The following is a 19,754-nucleotide window of genomic DNA, read 5'->3' as shown; positions in this document are numbered from 1 at the left end:
ATTGTTTTGTCATGGAGAGTCGTTTTTTCTTTTTGTTTTTTTCTTGTATAACTATGGAGGGTCTTTTCCAGTTGTCTAGCTTTAGGATTCATTGATGCTTTATAAAACCATGCAAACAAAACCTGACATACACAAACGTAGACGGGGTACATTTTGTTAAAAGTGAATAAAGTAACTCAGTAAGCAATCCCAATAAGCTTTATGCGATCAGTTAAATTTTTCATAATCACTGTCGCGCAACATACATTCGGGTATCCTTGTCTTAGTCTTTACGAGTAATTTTCGTTGCCCTGTTCTCCAAAATGAGCATCTGGTTATATTGCATAGCCAAGATGCGTATATATTTCCAATTGAAGGTACTCCTGGTTGACGTATACAAAAACTTACCTGCGGCAAGGTTGTTGAAATTTTAAAAACTCAGACTGGGGGGGAGGGAGGAGGGGGCGGGGGAAGCAACGCCAATTGAAGTCATGTAAAATTATATTCACTGGTGATCTCATTGTTTCCCCCCAAGAGCCTGGTCATACGACTAATAAGCGCGGAATTTGAAAGTTGAATTTTTTAGCGAGAGTTTTTCTGCTCCACAAAGAGTGCCAGCTATTGAAAGTCACATTAAGATAACACCTATTCTGATATTATTATTTTTTTCAGTTCAACCAGACGCTTTATTGAAAGCACGTGCTCTGAACTATTACTACATTAGACGTAAGTAAATATGTGACCATAACTTGGAGTTCTTTGTATGTGCTTTTCGCATTTCATTTAATTCTGACAACGCGGAAGAAATCATTATGTTTTTCTTTTTTTTTTCCTAATCCTGCTTTCACTCAACCTTTGCGACTTAATTTTCGCAGGCTCAAATTTTCGCGAATCGAGCCTACGCTAAAAATTTGAAATTATTCGCGGGTTCTAACTTTCGCGAATCGTTCACATATTGCCCTAATTGTTCCCGGGACGTATTTTTAGCGAATTGTAGGCGATTTGTGAAATTCGAGAAAATTAGGTTCCCGCGAAAATTTAATCGTTTACACTATATTTTATTATCAATATAATCGTTCAGTGTTTTTGGAAGGAAGTATTTCAGCATTTGTGTTTCGTAATTAATTCAACATATTGTCACGGGTGGTGACCAAACAAAAAAACAGGAAATAAACAGAAAAAAATAAACGTTTAATGTGGCGAACTTGTGCCAAAAAAATAAAGAAGGAAACAGAAGAAAGCAGAGCGTCGCGGGCGTCGAAGTCGGCGTGTCAGCAGAATCGAGCGCTAGGGCGAGACTGACTCGACAAGGTCGCGGGCGGCCTCATATCTAGAGTGCGCCGCTATCTCGAAGATTCGGCGAAAGCGGTTCGAGCGTCGCGTGATCGGGGCGAGAATGAACACGCACTTTCTAGAAAACAAAAGCAGGGATGAATGATAGAAGTTACGTGCGGTACATGAATAAACGGGAACTTTCTGGAGGACCGTGACCGCGCGTTGCTTTCTCAGCCTTGCGCGCGGCATTACTCCCCCCTTTAAAAGTGCATCGCCCCGATGCAGTGTAATACAAATCAAAATAAAAAAGAACGATAAACTAAAGAGTCGTTTGGAGCACAAAAGGTCCACAGTCCTATCGAGCGTAGTACGGCTTCAGGCGCACGACGTGGACGACCTCAGGTCGTGGTGGGCGGCGTGACGATGTTCGTGTTCCGTCGGGCATCACCTCGTAGTTCAGCTCGCCGAGGCGACGAAGTACCTTGTATGGTCCAAAGTACCGTTTCAGCAGTTTCTCACTGAGGCCGCGGCGACGGATGGGCGTCCATACCCACACCCTATCTCCGAACTGGAAGTGGACGTCCCTGCGACGAAGGTTGTAGCGGCCGGCGTCGACGCGTTGCTGGTCTTGAATCAGGAGTCGGGCGAGATGGCGAACTTCTTCGGCGCGTTGAGCAACCGCCTGGGCGTCGTCGCTCTCGTTGTCAGATGGCTCATGGGGCAGCATGGCGTCCAGCATGGTCGTTACCTTCCGACCATGTACCAGCTGGAAAGGGGTGAATCCAGTGGTCTCTTGAACCGCCGTATTGTAGGCGAACGTGACGTAGGGCAGCACCTCGTCCCACGTCTTGTGCTCTACGTCGACGTACATAGAGATCATATCGGCGATTGTCTTGTTGAGTCGCTCGGTCAGTCCGTTGGTCTGCGGCTGGTATGCAGTGGTTCGACGATGGCCGGTGCCACTGAGACGAAGGATCTCTTGCGTCAGCTGGGCCATGAACGAAGATCCGCGATCTGTAATCAGAACCTCGGGAGCGCCGTGCCGGAGGACGATGGACTCGATGAAAAACTTGGCGACTTCCACAGCAGTCCCTGAAGGAAGAGCTTTCGTTTCGGCGTACCGCGTGAGATAATCTGTGGCGACGATGATCCAGCGGTTCCCCGACGTCGAAGGCGGAAAAGGACCAAGTAGATCCATTCCGATCTGCTGGAAGGGTGTAGTTGGAGGAGAAATGGGCTGCAGAAGTCCGGCCGGCCTCGTCGGCGGTTTCTTGCGTCGCTGGCACTCGTGGCATGATCGTGTGTATAGGTGGACGGTCTTGGGGAGCTTCGGCCAGTAATACTTTTCACGAATACGGGCCAGTGTCCGGCTGTAACCAAAGTGTCCGGATGTCGGGTCGTCGTGGCAGGCTTGGAAGATCTCCTCTCGAAGGTCACTCGGGATTACCAGCAACCAAGGTGTGTTGTTGTTGTTGAAGTTCTCTTTGTAGAGTACACCTTGTAGGATGGCGAAGGTCGGCAGTACTCGTCAGAAGACACGTGGCACGGTACTCCTGCCCCCTTCCAGGTGCACGATTAATGCGCGCAGCTCAGGATCGTCCCGTTGACGTCGTGCCATATCGTCAGTGTTCACTGCTCCTAGAAAGCACTCGTCGTCATTGTCGTCGCTGCAGCCGGAAGGGGTTTCGACGGGGGCTCTGGACAGGCAGTCGGCGTCGCTGTGCTTGCGGCCTGACTTATAGACCACTGTCATGTTGAACTCTTGTAGTCGAAGACTCCATCGAGCGAGGCGTCCTGACGGGTCCTTCAGCTTCGCAAGCCAGCAGAGCGAGTGGTGTTCCGTGACTACACGGAACGGGCTGCCGTACAAGTACGGACGAAACTTCGTTATTGCCCAGACGACCGCAAGGCATTCTTTCTCAGTTGTGGAGTAATTTTTCTCCGCCTTGGACAATGTCCGACTTGCGTAGGCGATGACTCGCTCGATGCCTTCTTGCACTTGGACTAGTACTGCGCCCAGTCCCGCGTTACTTGCGTCCGTGTGAATTTCTGTTTCCGCATCCTGGTCGAAATGTCCAAGCACAGGAGGAGTCTGGAGTCGTCGTTTCAGTTCGTCGAATGCCTGCTGTTGCTCCTCGGCCCATTCGAACTTCTTGGCGTCCTTCGTGAGATTCGTAAGTGGTGCGGAAATCCTTGCGAAATCCCGAACGAAGCGTCGATAATAGGCACAAAGTCCAAGGAATCTTCGCACGGCCTTCTTATCTGTCGGCGCTGGAAATGCCGCGACGGCGCGAGTCTTCTCGGGGTCTGGGCGGACGCCTTCGTTACTGTTAAGTGCTGAGTAATCAGGAGTCGCTTACGGAAAGCACAACGAGTAGCTTTACTCTGCGATCGTGATGGCGGCGTGACCGAATGTCCCTGCATGCGCAGGCACGTGCACTGTCTGATGTCGCAGAAGAAGACGAGGCGCGTCTTCTTCTTTTTCCATGTTATGCCGGACATAACACCTCCCCCCACTAGACGTCATGTCCATATCTTTGAGGTGGTCGCCGGTCTCGGGAACTTCTTCGAGTGCCTGAAGTGTCAGGCTCTGCCGGCGGCACAACAGGCAGCGATTCCTCGGGAATAGCAGTTGTGCTGTTGTCCCTGATGGTTGTCGAGGGTTGCGGAGCCAGGTCATCACGGCTGTTAATGTCCCATGCGGGTGCCACAGCTGTCTGTGGAGGTTGATTATGCGATGCCACTCTTCGCGGCCGTATGTGGTTGGTGTGCCGGCGAATTGAACCTTGCTCTACCCGAATCATCCAAGAGCGATGTCCCAGCTGACGTTCGATCACTCCCGGTATCCACTTTTTACCGTCTGGAAATGTTTTAACCCACACTGCTTGGCCTGCATTCAGCTTGCGTGGGTTTGTAAAGGTGGCAGTGCTTTCAGGTGTCTCGGGGCTGAACGTCTTTAGTCGCTCGAGAGCAGACGGAAGTTCTCTCCCAAAAAGCATCCAAGCAGGTGTCTTTCCTGTTGCCACATGAATTGTTGTATGTTGTTTGAATAAAAATCTGGCAACCACACAATTCAGATCTTCTCTTCCTCTTTTAGCTAGTGCCATTTTCAGCTCTTGAACCATGCGTTCAGCCTGGCCGTTAGTTGCTGGATGGTATGGCGCGCTTGTGATCGATATTACACCGTTATTCCGGTAGAAGGTCTTGATGTCGTCGGACACAAACGCTGTGCCGTTGTCCGAAACCACCTTCCGGGGAACGCCGAAAGTTGCGAAGATAGCCCTCAATTCTCTAATGACGGCAGCCGACGTCATGTTTCGCATCACTCGGACTTCCACCCATTTAGTGTATGCGTCCACGACCACCAGAAAAACTTGGCCTTCAACAGGACCCGCAAAGTCCACGTGAATAGTATCCCAAGGGTGGGAGGGTCTGTGCCAGACTGGCATGGGCTCCTTCGGTGGTGTCTTGCGGTGGGTCTGGCAGGCAGTGCATTCTGCGACGAATGACTCTATGTCTGCGTCGATACCGGGCCACCAGAGGTAGCTCCGTGCGCATGTCTTCATTGCTATAATTCCGCGGTGCCCCGCGTGAATCAACGTCAACGCGTCCGTCCTCAGCCGCGTGGGGATCACAATGCGTGCCCCCCATGTCAGACAATTTCGGTGTGTCGACAGTTCTGCCGCCTTTTTTGTGTAAGGTGCGAACTCTGGTGATTTGAGTCGATGAAGAGTGCCTTTTTGAATTGCTTCTAACACTTCAACCAGCACAGTGTCCTTTGCTGTCGCTTCTGCTACCTGTTGCGCTGACAGAGGAGGCCGTGACAATCCTTCAAACATCAAGATGTCGCCAGGTGGATTCAATTCGTCTTCTGTGTGTGGTAACGGAAGCCGACTGAGAGCGTCTGCGTTCTGGTGACGATTTCCTGGCCTGTATTTCAGGTCGTAGTGGTAGGCTGCCAGTTTCACGCACCATCTAGTCATCCTTGGTGATAATACTTGTGGAACAGGCTTGTTGGAGCCGATGATACCTAGCAAAGGCTGATGGTCTGTGAATATGGTCACGGACCTCCCAGCTATGTATTGATGGAAGTGGTGAACTCCGTACACGATAGCGAGGCCTTCACGATCCAGTTGCGAATAGTTCCGCTCGGCACTGCCTAGCGTTCTGGATGCAAAAGCGATCGGAGCCTCCCGCCCATCAGCATCTTGCTGTGCAAGTACGGCTCCCACTCCATATGGTGAGGCGTCGCAAGACAACACTAGAGGTCGTTTTCCATCATAGTGTGCGAGCACAGTGTAGTTCGCCACTAGATCTTTCAGCTTTTTGAAAGCCCTTCGGTGTGTTTCTTCCCACCTCCACTCTTTGTTCTGTTCAAGTAGTTCGTACAGTTCCTTCGCGATTGTCGCGCGATCCTTTAAAAACCTGTCGTAAAACGCCAGGAGGCCTAAAAAGGACTGTAACTGCGTCTTGTTCTCTGGTTCTGGGGCTTCGACTACTGCTTGGATCTTGTCCTGGGTTGGATGAATTCCTTCGGCGTTTATGCGGTGACCTAAGAATTTGACCTCCTTCACGCCGAAGAAGCACTTGCTTTGCTTGAGCTTCAGCCCTGCCTTTTCCAGTCGTGAGAGTACCTCATCCAGCCGACGCGCGTGCTCACTTGGAGTTGTTCCGCTGATGATTATATCGTCAAGGTAAACGCTAACTCCCGGAATGGCCGCGAGTGTGGTTTCCATGACTCGTTGAAATATCGCCGGGGCGGCCGCGATTCCGAAAGGTAGTCGCTTCACTCTGTAGAGCCCCTTGATCGTGTTGATCGTCAGTATTTCGGCGGTCGTATCCGTTACTCGCAGCTGCTGATACGCTTGCGCGAGATCAAGGGTCGAAAAGACAGTTCCTCCTTGAAGGTTTGATAGAGCCTCCGTCGGTGTCGGGAGCGGGTAGGATGCCCACGTGGCCAAGGAACTTCAGTTCGTCATAGGCGAACCGGCACTTTGACGGCTTGAGTGTGAGTCCGGCGGTCTGAATGGCTTGAAGAACAGCTCGGAGTCGTCTCAAGTGCTCGTCGAAGTCAGCTGAAAATACTACGACGTCGTCAAGGTAGACGAGACAACTCTGCCACTTCAGCCCTGCCAGTACGGTGTCCATGACACGCTGGAAAGTTGCTGGCGCTGTGCATAGTCCGAAAGGCATCACCTTGAACTCGTCCGGCATGACGAAGGCTGTCTTCTCTCGGTCCCGTTCGTCGACCTCGATTTGCCAGTAGCCGCTCTTCAGGTCCATCGATGAAAAGTATCGAGAGTGGCGCAGCCGGTCTAGAGTGTCGTCGATGCGGGGGAGTGGGTAGACGTCTTTCTTCGTAACCGTGTTGAGCTGCCGGTAGTCCACGCAGAACCGAAGAGTTCCGTCCTTCTTCTTAACCAGCACAACTGGAGAGGCCCATGGACTGCTTGAAGGTTGGATTATGTCGTCATTCAGCATCTCTTGAACTTGCTGATGGATCACCTCCCTTTCCTTAGCGGAGACTCTGTACGGCGATCGATGCACAGGGCGCGCGTCGTGCTCAGTAACGATGCGGTGCTTGGCAACCGCTGTCTGGCGCACCTTCGACGACGTCGCAAAGCAGTCGCGGTATTCGGCGAGGAGGTTAACCAGCTGACGCCGTTCAGGGTCCGGAAGCTTAGGGTCAATGTCGAGCTGCGCTGGCGACGTACTGTCTTGCTGGGGCGGCAAGGATTCGTCAGTGATCGCAGTGATTTCGGCGGGGTTTCGGTGTTTCTCGACGTGGCCCACGGCTGCACCTTTCGTGAGGTGTTGCGTTTCGTTTCGGAAGTTCGTCACGAGGGCCACAGTCCGCCCATCCTGAAGTTCGGCTACTCCCCTTGCGACGCCTATGCCTCTTCCCAGGAGCAATTGGAGGCTTCCCTCGAGAAGAACTTCGCCACAGGAAGCTTCATCGATCCCGACAAGTACGAAAACACTCGACCGCGGTGGTAGGTTTACGTGGTTTGCGAGGACTCGGACCGTGGGTGACGTCGCTTCGGGTTCCTCCGCTGGTGGAGCAGGTTTTCGTAGCGTCAGCCGGTTTGTTCCGAGGTCGATGACGGCGCCATACTCGCAGAGAAAGTCCATTCCGAGGATAACGTCCCTCGAACAGTCTTGCAGAACGACGAACTTGACAGGGCACGTTTCACCGTGGATCTCGACGCGAGCAGTGCATCTCCCGACTGGTGTGATGAGATGTCCTCCGGCGGTTCGTATTTGGGGTCCTTCCCACGGCGTCATGACTTTTCGAAGGCGGCGGGAGAGCCTCCCACTCAAGACTGAGTAGTCTGCTCCGGTGTCCACGAGTGCTGATGCGTAATGACCGTCGATGACGACGTTTAGGTTGTTGGACACCGTTGCAGGGGCGTCGTAGCGATGCGTGGCGTCGGGAGAGTGGGAGCGCTCCGGCGTTCTTGGAGGCTCTTTACGTCGGTCGTCTTCGGCAACTCCACCTCCAGGGGTTGCCGCGCCTAGTTTCCCCGGCGAGGAGCGAGGGGCGAGAGGCTTTCACGTCGGGGTCGGTGCATCGGCGAAGCTGGACGTCGTGGCGATGGCGACCGGAACTCTCGGCGGGACGCAGGCTCGGGGGACTGGGGTCGTCGCAGGTACTCGTCGATCTCCCGAGGGCGTTCACCACACCGGGGGCGCGGGTCGTTTGGGTGGAATCCGCGCAGCCCGAGTCGTCGGTATGGGCATCGGCGGTACACATGGTCGGCTTCCCCGCAGTGGTAGCAGAGCGGGCGTCGGTCGGCCGTTCGCCACACGTCGGTCTTCCTCGACGAGGGTTGCTCCGGGCGAACGTCGTGGACTTGTCCTTCCTGGCGTCGAGGATACTGTGGCATCGGAGGGTCTCGTCGGGGTGGCGCCGTGGTCTGGCAGTTAGCTTGCGGCGATCTTCGGGCCATGGCGGCGTAGCTCAAAGTAGGCTCCTCTGGCGTCGTCGTTTTGATCGGAATCTCAGGTTGGAAGGCTCGGTGGACTTCCTCTCGGACGACCTCGGCGAGCGACAGGGAGGACGAGCGATCCGTAGCGGGGAGCATCTTGCGGATTTCTTCCCGGACGACTTCACGGATGATGTCACGGATGCCTGGGAGGTCGGTACCAAGGTCGTATCCGGATGTCGCCAGAGTAGTCACGCCAGGGTGCCGCTCGTAGTGTCTGGCGCGTGCTAGTAGCGCACGCTCCATATTCGTCGCCTCCATGACGAACCCGTCGACAGTTGTCGGAGGATTGCGAATGAGACCTCCTAATATCTCGCTTTTGACACCCCTCATCAGGTGTCGCAGCTTCTTCTCCTCTGTAGCCTGAGGATCGGCGCGGGCGCTCAGGCGAAGAACATCCTCAACGAAGCTGGTGATGCTTTCATTCAGACCTTGGGTCCTTGTTCGAAGGATGTCTTCGGCCCTCTCGCGTCGGTGTTGGCTGGTAAACGTCTTCACTAGCTCTTGCTTGCACACCTCCCACGAGGTTAAAGAAGCCTCGTGGTTCTCCAGCCAGTACCTTGCAGTACCTTCCAGAAGTAAAGGTTCTGCAAGCAGTGCTCAGCTGACCACCCGTTATGTCGGGCCACACGTTCATAATGTTGCAGCCAGTCCTCGATGTCCTCGTGGGTGTCTCCGTGGAAAGGCGTCGGAGTTTTGGGTGCGACGGGCAGGTATACGACGCTGGCGGTGGACGGGTTCTGGGACGACTGGCTGTCCATCGTTGGCCTCGTTGGCTGCTTAGTCTTGGGCGGTAGAGGTCCGAATTCCGGGTGTAGACCTTGGGTGCGACGACTGAACCGGATCTCGGAAGTGCTTTCGTCGGTTCTTCGGGGGCTAGGCGTCGGACTTGTACTGTGGGCCCTCGGAGGGGTACGCGGCAGGGGCATGCGGTACCCCGCACCTCCACCAAATGTCACGGGTGGTGACCAAACAAAAAAACAGGAAATAAACAGAAAGAAATAAACGTTTAATGTGGCGAACTTGTGCCAAAAAAATAAAGAAGGAAACAGAAGAAAGCAGAGCGTCGCGGGCGTCGAAGTCGGCGTGTCAGCAGAATCGAGCGCTAGGGCGAGACTGACTCGACAAGGTCGCGGGCGGCCTCTTATCTAGAGTGCGCCGCTATCTCGAAGATTCGGCGAAAGCGGTTTGAGCGTCGCGTGATCGGGGCGAGAATGAACACGCACTTTCTAGAAAACAAAAGCAGGGATAAATGATAGAAGTTACGTGCGGTACATGAATAAACGGGAACTTTCTGGAGGACCGTGACCGCGCGTTGCTTTCTCAGCCTTCGCGCAGCAATATATCCACCCTCCAGTATTGGCTATGACGGGTTGAGTAAGCGGGTTCGTTTCTAGTTAACGAAGCCACTGATTGTAGATTCTGCGTGTTACGTTTTAATTTTGTTCGAAAGCTCTGACTTAACCTACTAGTATACAAATAAAAAAATATTTATACTTCAAAGTCACTCAAACAGCGAAGCATGACAGTATAGCGAGTATAGTGAATGCCGAATGCACTGAATACGTAGGCCATTTGTATTTTTCCGCTGTCACGTGCCATTAGCTGGCGCGCGTTGTCGTACTGCAGCAACACATCGAAAGTAAGCAAACTCCGGAATTTGGACTTGATCACAGACTTTGAATTTTTCTCGTGTAGGATACAATATTGCGTGCTCTTGACCAGGATTATTCATTCTTCTTTGATATGTGTGTCGTTCTCGTAAATTATCCCCCCTTTTTGTACTCTCGCATGAAGTGGCATGTTATCCTGTACCTCTGCGGTTGTGCTTATGTAGGGGGCCGAGGGCCCTGTCAAGCTCTATTATACAGCTTTTTCCTCCGACCTCTACCATCAATGTAGATGTAAATAAACGAATTATATTCCGCGAGGATTGCAATGTTCGAATATTGCATCTTTATGGTCCCAGAGGAGCATAAGCATAATTCTTGCCCTGGATATAAACTGCCCGGAACTTTGCTTTTGCTGACTAAGTGTACCTCCACTCTTTGCTTGCCCGCATCGTCTCTAGCTGGGCATAGTGGATTCTACTTTCGTGCTTACTGACGATGCGAGGAAGAAAATGATCTATTTTGGCTTTATTGCGTCGAAGCCGCGTTTCGCATAACTTTCACATGGCGCTTCTAAATATCTGGTGTAAGATGTTTTGGTTCCCACCCGGGCGACAACTTTGGTACTGCACAATACCGTGAAAATTGTGATGCTCTGAGCTTGACTAATGCTCAATATATGACTAATTGTCAGACATGACTAATGTTCAATAAAAAAAAATAGTGAGCATAATAAGTGTGAGACTTTTTGTTATCCACCTAATGTTTTCAGACTTGGGGCGCTCTTGCAAGTTATACAAGTTGTTTCACGAAAGGTGGACAAATTTGATATTCCGAAAACTATGCGTGGCAACAAAAAAAAAAAAAGCTTGTGTCGTTCTAGTTCTGGGCCAGGGGCCTATTTAGGAAAACTATTGAAATCCGGGATTGTTAATTATTTTTGCCTAATTAACTTTTTATCATTGTGTTTAAGGGCATAATTTCAGTTAGAAAATTGCTCAGCATTATCATAAAAAAATAAATCACTAAATTGCAGAATGATAGAAGGCACGCAAAGCAATTTTACGGCTTTCTGAAAAAGCGCGCAAATTCGACGGGTTTCTAAGTTTCGGTTTGCAGTTGGAGCGCACCTCGGCTCCGACGGCACCGCGTCCCGTGAAGAAATAGTGCAACCAGCCTCAGCTGTGTTGCGGTTGGTTAGTTGCAAGATTTCTCCTCGGGGCGCGGTGCTGTCGGGGCCGAGATCAGCTCCAATATCAAACCGAAGCTTAAAAACCCGCCGAATTTGCGCGGTTTTTCAGAAAGTCGTAAAAAGCTTCGGGCGCCTTCTATTATTCTGCAATTTATTGATTTAGTGTTTTTCGATAATGCATGAGCAATTTTACAATTGAAACCATGCCCTTAAACAAAATATTAAAAAAGTTACTTACGCAAAAATAATATTAAAAAAGTTACTTACGCAAAACTAATTAACATCCTAATTATCACGGACTTTAATATTCATTTCTAAATGGACTTCTTCCAAAACCGACGCGCCCCATCGCGGCGAAATACGACGCAGTGCACTCTGGGAACTAGTTGGCCACTCAGTTTCGGTTTCGACTGAGCAGCTCCATCTCATGCTATCGCGCCGCGACCGGACGCGCTGCTTGCGTTTTCGACTATCTCACTTTTCACTACACTCATTTTGGAGCGATACAAAATGAACACCGGGGCACTTTCTTTGGTTCCGGAAACACCGGATATTATGAGTGCGTATGCAAACGTAGTAAGACGTAGCTTAGTCACCTCACCTTTGAGTTCAATTTCAATAATCAAGTCTAGTACCAGTGAACAACAACTGAAATTTGGTCACCTGGAGCCTTACACGTATTTTGTTTGCCAAACGTCCGCTTCTTGTTACTTCATTGGGCGAAAAGCAAGCCGCATCCTCACAGGAGTATCAAAGTTGAGCCCAGCGTTGACGCATAAACTTTTAAGGAAACGCAATAAATTCGACCTCACTACTGCACCAAAGTTACTATGATGTCTTCCTCGTGTCATCATGTATCTCCCACTCAAATTGTATGCTGATAGAAGATTAAGTTTTCGTAAACGCTGAGATCGGCTAGCTACGACGGAGGCCTTAACAAACGTCCCTACTTCTCGCTAAGCCTTTTTGGACGAGCTTTTATTGACGCCCAAGATCTCTGCCTGAACGGTGTGTCTGAAATTATCTCGGCATACTCAGGCAGGAAGAAAGCAAACACATAACAAATATTATGGCCATTAGCAACCGTCAAATGCACTTTGAATAATTTCGTTCGTTTGGCGCACCGCATAGGGGTTCACACCCGTCCGGCGTACTTCAGGCGAACGGTGCGGCGTTTTTCGCACAAGTGCTCGACTTTTGCTTTCTTAAAACGGTTTGTATGTCCGAATTTGCCTATACGATTGGCAGGATAACGTTATGCGAATACGCGATATTGAATATTAATAAAATGCAAGTGGGTGGGGACTTCGTTTCGTGCAGTGCTGCGGGTCAGTACAGATAAGATATAAGAAGTGAGCTTTTCAATGGCGACTTCGAGTTTTACCTCACGTACTCAGGCGTATTAAGAAAACAGTAATTGCAAAAAATATTATTTCGTCTATGGACGCACGAAACAAACAAACTTCTTGATCAACAACACTAATGTAAAGGCGCGAGCTCGATGTATGCATACTTATTGGTTGCTGCAGCTTGTTAATTCGTACACAAGCAAGATCCCCGAGCTTCGCAGCGTCGACATTCCCAGCACTGGCTGGTCCACATACCTCGAAACGCTAGCAGAAAGGCTCAAGTACAAAAATACAACAAGCTTGTGTTAAGACAAGCTATACGTTTCGGGCTTGTGCTAAAGCTTTGAGGTCTGGCCATTTAGGTTAGTTAAGAGACCACAAATGACGCTCTCGGGACCGAAAAGCGACGACGTGTCACGTGTCAATCGAAACCAAAACCCTGCCCCTCTCCTCCCTGGCCAACTAGTTCCCAGAGTGCAACGCGCGCCGTGTTGCATGCAGGGCTTTATGGAAGTAGTCTATAGGCCACTGGCCCGGGGACCAGCTCGACACAACCTTTTTTTTGTTGCGACGCGCAGTTAACGCAATATCGAATTTGTTCACTTTTCGTGAAACACCCTGTATAACACCCTTTGAGCGAGGCTAATCAAAGGAGCCATAAAGGCGCGTGCAATAATTTGTTTATTTAGTTCTGCAGAGCGTATCTCCTCCGCGTCATAGACTCAGCCTTCCAGAAGATGGCCCGTGCTGAAGACGCAGCCAATGGTTGTTGATATACTCACACGCCTTCAGTCAACTGTCGCCCACAGATAACAAACCCGATCAACCGATCACTGTTTGTTAGTTCGTGTCCGTTATAACGGCCCTATAATCCAGAGACGCCCTAAGGTATTTTAAAGGCGAGCACATGTTATAGCACTAAGCTTTACGCAAGCCTCACATGTGCGTGCGTAACTGGGTCGATGTCCCATTGTTACTGACTGCCGCCTGGTACATAGTCCATCAGGACAATATCTGGCGGCTGATCTAAGCATCACAAATGCATTGAATAATGTTTGGTACAATTTATGCGAAAAAATAGGTCCAAAACAATTTTGTTCGTAAGAAGTGCACCGAAAGCGCTTCGGTTTAAAAAGCACTAATATGACTTTACACTTCGCTGCGTACATGCTCAAGTAAGGATTTCGACCGACCCCACTAGGGTGAAATTCCCCTTATCGGAAACCTCTGAGAAATATGACTGAGTCATTAATAGTGAAAGGCGATAACTAGTAATTTGAAGTGGATATAAAGCGATATTGTTTTTACAATAATTATAGAAAAGTTTAATCAAATAGAAAATTTGCCGCGAACGTGGTAACCCAGAAGCACGATAAATGAAAAGTCGAATATTTTTCCATGAGCGTACATGAAACTATATATATATATATATATATATATATATATATATATATATATATATATATATATATATATATATGTATATATACATGTACATATAGATATATATATATATATACATGTATATATATATATTACGTTTTTTTGTTGCAAGATATTAGAGTGAGCTCAACTTTAATCACTATTTTATTCACACGAAATTATCCACCAATAATATAATGGCAGGGCTAGGCAGATATGGTCTAAACATTATTCGGGAATGCAAGTACTTAAATATATATGCGTTAAGCCCCGAAATCCAGATACTGAGGTACATTTGTCTTTTATATAACGAGATATATTTTAGTTACTTCTGGAAAAACGTTAAAAAAGTATTCCGAAATACAGATGCAAATACCTATAGGTATACAATGGTTCCCGAACGGTGCTACGTACGGAGGTTGTAGTTCGTGGTGATTGAAATATGTACCTTGTGGTTCGGCGTCTTTTTTTTTTTCTTTTAATTTTATAAACATCAACTTACCTCGAACTTTTTATTTACCATTCATGCCGGTAAAGCATATCACCCCTGCTGAACCACGTAGTTACTGAACGGTAAAGGCTGCATGCCATGCTTGACGGAAGGCGTCTGACGAAAAAAAAAAAAAAAAACCCTCTCTTGCCGTGAGGGCGCATCTCAAACAATTGCCTTATCTGCTTCTGAGTCACCCATAGTGTGCGTAGATTTGATAACAGAGCCGTACGTTTTCTTCACTCAATTTCTTTACAGCGTTCGCTCCGGTAAATTGGAAAGAGTGGAGGGCTTTGTGAGAAAACCTTATTTTGTTACTCTTGCAAATAGCCTTCTTTAAACCACTTTTTTAATGTAGATTATTGTGATGGATAATGTTGCAGCGCGGGTTTATATTATAAATTCTTAATAATCTTGCACGAAACAGATCTTTTAGCTTTGAAATTTACCGTAAACAATGAAACAAATATAACCAGATACCTAAGACTTGTAAAGTATCGCGAGAGTAAAGTATCGCGTGAAATACATTGTAAATGTATTTCACTACTGAGATACAAATAAATTTGTCAAATGCATCTCAATAAAGAGAGACAGATACTCGAAAGTATTTCTAAAATACTATCACGATAAATTTTTATCGTGATACTGCTCAGCCCTGTATGTGGGTAATATTTAGTTAATTATTTTTTCCCAAACACTAATCAAACTGCGAATTTCTGCTTGTTCCACTCATTAGAAACCGTTTTTCATGGAATCTATTTTTACTTTAACGCTTTCAGCAACTCCAAAACCTGTAACTATTCCCGCCGTTTTTGAGGTTGAAGTAAAACTTGTTGTTGACAAACATCACCACAAGCATTTCAAAACTTTGGAAGACTTAATAAAATACCTTCTTCTCATCATAACTATGGTAAGAGATATTTACCTTGCTAATTCAGTTCGAAATATGATATCTCTAAGAATTCATAGCGTAATGTAGCATTACCGAGTATAAATAATTTTATTCACGAAAACACCCAAGGTGATGAGTGTAAATTTTGTATAGTTAAAATACTCAAAATAATGATGTTCAGTCAGAAGAAGGAAACGCATATCTTGCAATTATTCCTCTTCTTTGACCTCCTGCGTGGTTTTTACCTTGATGACGCATTCAAATTGCATAAGCTCAGCACGAACACGATCATAGGTGCTCCTGAGTACTGTCATATAACACAGATAGGGAATCGGAATGTCTACTGTTCCATATGATCGGAAAATCTAGACTTAACATATTTCACTACTAGATTCACTATGTCGTACATCGTGGCACCTGTCTATGTAAAACACTATGCATTATTGACTCAGGTGGTGAATAAAGTGTTTTGTTTTGGTTAATTTGAATGGTGCCTGCATAATAGGTCAGAATTTGTAATTTGACATGCCTTAGGCAATGGCTGTCAATCTTTACATACACAACATTTTCTTTTCAACGCAAATCATTCTACCATTACTATAGGATGGGAATTGCAAGACGTATCTTTCAAAAGTTCATGCCTCCAACCACCACTCGAACGTTTTGCCGTTCGTTGCCTGCACGGCAAAGCTCGGGGTACACGAGACGTCCATTCGCCATCGAGGGTAGAAAGACCTCGCTGGAAGCCGGTCAACTGGAGGGCACTTTCACTGTTTTAATACTTTCAGTACTCATTAGGTAGTATCCTCTTCAATTCTACAAACGAGTTTTGCATCAACCTCAATTTACACCACCTCAAGTTCAACCTGTCTCAAAAACCACCGAAGCTTAGCGGAAGTATGTTTAACCCACGTGAAGACTGCCAGGATGTAATTAGCTCACTTACCAACCAAACATAAGGCATTTAAATGCCCACATGAAGTAAACAAAATTATGATTCAGGAATTTAGTACCCCAGTATACTTCCTATTTGGCTACGCATGTTACAACCGAAAAGCGTAAAACTCAACGCCAGCCAATAAGCGAATATTACAACGAAGTTTTACATTTTTGATCTAAGTATATATTTATGGTCGAACACAATGAAGGACTGTGTGTATCTCCTTACCCTGAAAAACGACAGCTACAAATCGAACCGAAATATTGCTGCAGAGTCGACATAAATATATGCAATTGTAAGCTTGATTACTTTAATAAAAACAAACAAATCGTTCTATTCACTCCCTGGAAATACTTATATTGTTGCAAAAGTTTATTTAGAAGTTTAATTTCTGAGCACAGTTTCATGCCACCAGATTAAATACTTCCAAACTTTCATGTGTCTTATTTGGCCTAACAACAATGATATGGTACGTAAAGGAGCGCTAACAATGCCATTTATTTGTACCAAAGTGCATTTTACTAACAACAATATAACAAATAAATATTTACTGTTTCACTGACTTAACAATAGACACGAAAATAGTAAAGCAAACCAAACAAGCAGGTTCAAAACAGCTCCTAAAATAGCACGTTGTAAAACCACCATATTACGATCTAACTACAGCGCATAGGCTAAAACACTCGAGATAAAAGCCCAGCATCCGTTTCTTCAAGGAACGTTCTTGCTTCAATTCACATTATTGATTTTATTTTCGACTAAACCAGCTTTATAAACCGGCGACCAGCTTTATTTTCTTACAAGGATCTAATCTCTCCAGATGTCGCACAGGTACCAAGAGGTTACTTCCCCGAAGGTCAAGTTTCTACTGGTGGAAGTTGAAAAAGACAATGTATGTATTTGGCACATGCTATTTTCATTCCTCAATTTCAGACATGCTGATTAAAACTCATACCAAACATGCGTATGTATTTTTATCTTTCAGGGCACCTTCTACAGTGATACACTCTATGATAGTGATCCGATGCAGCCTAATGGCAATAAAAAATTATTCCTTAATGCTGAAACGACCCTGATGAAACTTGTACAGACGCAAAATAACAGCGAAGCTGACGTTGTGGTCCTGGTTAGTGGGTAAGATTATCATGTCGTCATCTTAATATATTTAACAATTTGAAGCAGATCGTGGATATAAGGCACACACAAATATATATATATATATTACAGAATCTCATTTTTTACGTTTCCTTGGTAACTTTTGAATCCATTGTTTATTGGGATTGGGAATTATAATATTTACACAATACAAGGCGTAGGACAGATTAATATATAACAACTTTGCGAAAGTAGTCAATTTTGTTGCAAAATATAGCAAGTGTATAGGAAGTACATTGTCCCATTCTAGGGCAATGACAACTGTTTTTCCACGCATTTTGACTTGATTATGAATGAATATTCAATAACCTCCTTACTCATTTAATAGTTATGTTTATATTTTAATCAATTAATTCAAGAAAACTTGCTCGACAGCTTTCAGGTTTTTATCTACGGCATGTTGAATTGCCTTAATAACTAACATTGCTATTATAGGCGAGACCATTTGAAATAACATGCGAAAATGTACTGGCTTTTGAAAAGTCATTATATTGATTTTTTCGACGCTTATTTCGAGTTAAAGGTTCAGGGCCAATAAAGCATGGCAAGTCCTACCCACAATGACGCTTAGAAGAGTGACATTACTGTTTCAGTCGCACCTTCACATGTGTCGTCGGCAAATCTACCAAGCATGCGCTGCAGAGATACTGACGACGTGAATAAAACGACTACGTCACTCCTCTAAGCGTCATTATGGCGAAGTGAAGCATATAGCGCTGTTTCGCGCGATATTTTAAATCAGGCGAAAAGGCGCAAAACACAGTCAGTTATATCTAAAAAAAAGTTCGGACAAATACCACGCAGGTATTCGTCCGAAGTTCTTTTCGGACGAATACCTGCGTGGAAGTTTTCAGATCTTGGCTCACTATGACCTTCTGAGAACGGGGCCTCCGAGGTTGTGTGGGCTGCAGTCCTTGAATCAACTACCTCAAGTCGTTTAAGTACGCTTGTTGTGGAACTGATGGAGTGCTCTTGGTAATGTAAAAAAAAATTCTCCAGGGAACCGGAGTGGTGATTCATAGACTAATTCAGCCGAGGTGCATTCCAGGTCTTGTCTGAAGGCAGATTGAATGCCGAGAAGGACGAATGGGAGATGGTCCACCCAATTGAGTCGTCCATTTCGTGCAGTGATTGCTGCATTGAGCTGTCGGTTTAACCTTCTCCCCATGCCTTTGGCTAGCTGGTGGTATGAGCTAGTGCGTACGTGGTGCGTGCCGAGGAGCTGGGCTAAGGCAGCAAACAACGAGCATGCAAAATGTCGTCCTTGGTCCGTAGTGACGGTGGATGGACATCCGAAGAGGGATATCCAGGTCTCGATAAAGGTTTTGGCGATTGTCTCGGCAGTGATGTCGGCCGGACGAGTAGCTTCGGGCCACCTGGTGTAGCGGTCGACGCAAGTCAAGATATATATGAAGCCTCGGCATGATGGAAGGGGGCCCACGAGTTTGAGGTGAACATGGTCGAACCGTGCCGGGGGTGCACGAAATGGTCTCAAGGGTGTGAAGGTGTGTCGGCTCACCTTAGAGCCCTGACATTGAAGGCAGCTCCTGGCCGAACCTCGTACACCCACGTTCATTGTAGGCCACACATAGCGAGCTGTCACCAGTCGCTGCGTGGCTCGGATACCCAGGTGGCTGATGTTGTGGAGGTGGTCGAAGACCTGCCGACAAAGTGCCGATAGGACGAAAGGTCGACGATGTCCCATGGTCATAACGCAGAGGATGGTACCGGTGCAGTGAGGGAGGCAGATCCGCTTGGTGAAAGGATTATATTTATATTTTATAGCGTAATATTTTTTTCGGGTGTGTGCCTATTCTTTTGGGTCTCAATGTGGTTATTCAGTTCAAGGTCGTCTCGTGGAGCTGCAGCGATGCGCTCGAAGTCTACTCATCCAGGTAGCGCAAAGAGGAATTCGACGGGGGAAACAAACGGAGATCTACCGTGAAATCTGAGATGTAGGCGACTTGTCGGATTTCTCGGGAGCAGTAGGCTGTGTGATTTCCATGAAACGCGTAAATCAAAGGGTTGTGGTCCTTTAGGAAGCAAAACTCGTGACCTCTTAGGATGTACCTGAAGTGCCTTAAGGCAAGGCAGAATGCAAGGAGTTCACATCCGAACGTACTATATCGCGTTTCTGCAGGTTTTAGTTTCTGAGAGATGAAACCTAATGTCCTCCACTTGCTGTCGAGAAGCTGTACTGAACGCATCGGTCATTACACCTGTAGCAGCGTCAGTTCGTGGATGGACTAGCAAGGTTGCGTTAACCAAGGCTTCCTTCACGGCGGAAAAAGGTGATGCAACTTCATCGGTTCATATCAGTGAAGATGATGGCGCTTTCTTTGTCTTCAGCAAGTCCGTCATAGGCTGTAGAATTTCGGCATAGTGGGGAATAAATATACGGTGGAAATTTACTAGACCGAGAAACTCGCGAAGCTTTCGAAGCGAGGTAGGTTGAGAAAACTCC

The 19,754-nt window shown here is 47.2% G+C and overlaps 1 pseudogene; it reads left to right on the top strand.

The window, feature by feature from the left end:
• The window catches only part of LOC115315236, a 117,197-nt pseudogene that overhangs the window by 48,399 nt on the left and 49,044 nt on the right, over window positions 1–19,754 (top strand).

Source organism: Ixodes scapularis, unplaced genomic scaffold, assembly GCF_016920785.2.
Source record: "Ixodes scapularis isolate PalLabHiFi unplaced genomic scaffold, ASM1692078v2 PGA_scaffold4__175_contigs__length_147842914, whole genome shotgun sequence".
NCBI classification, from domain to species: domain Eukaryota; kingdom Metazoa; phylum Arthropoda; class Arachnida; order Ixodida; family Ixodidae; genus Ixodes; species Ixodes scapularis.
The sequence above is the reverse complement of the archived record's forward strand: the minus strand, read 5'-3'. Positions and strand labels throughout refer to the sequence as shown.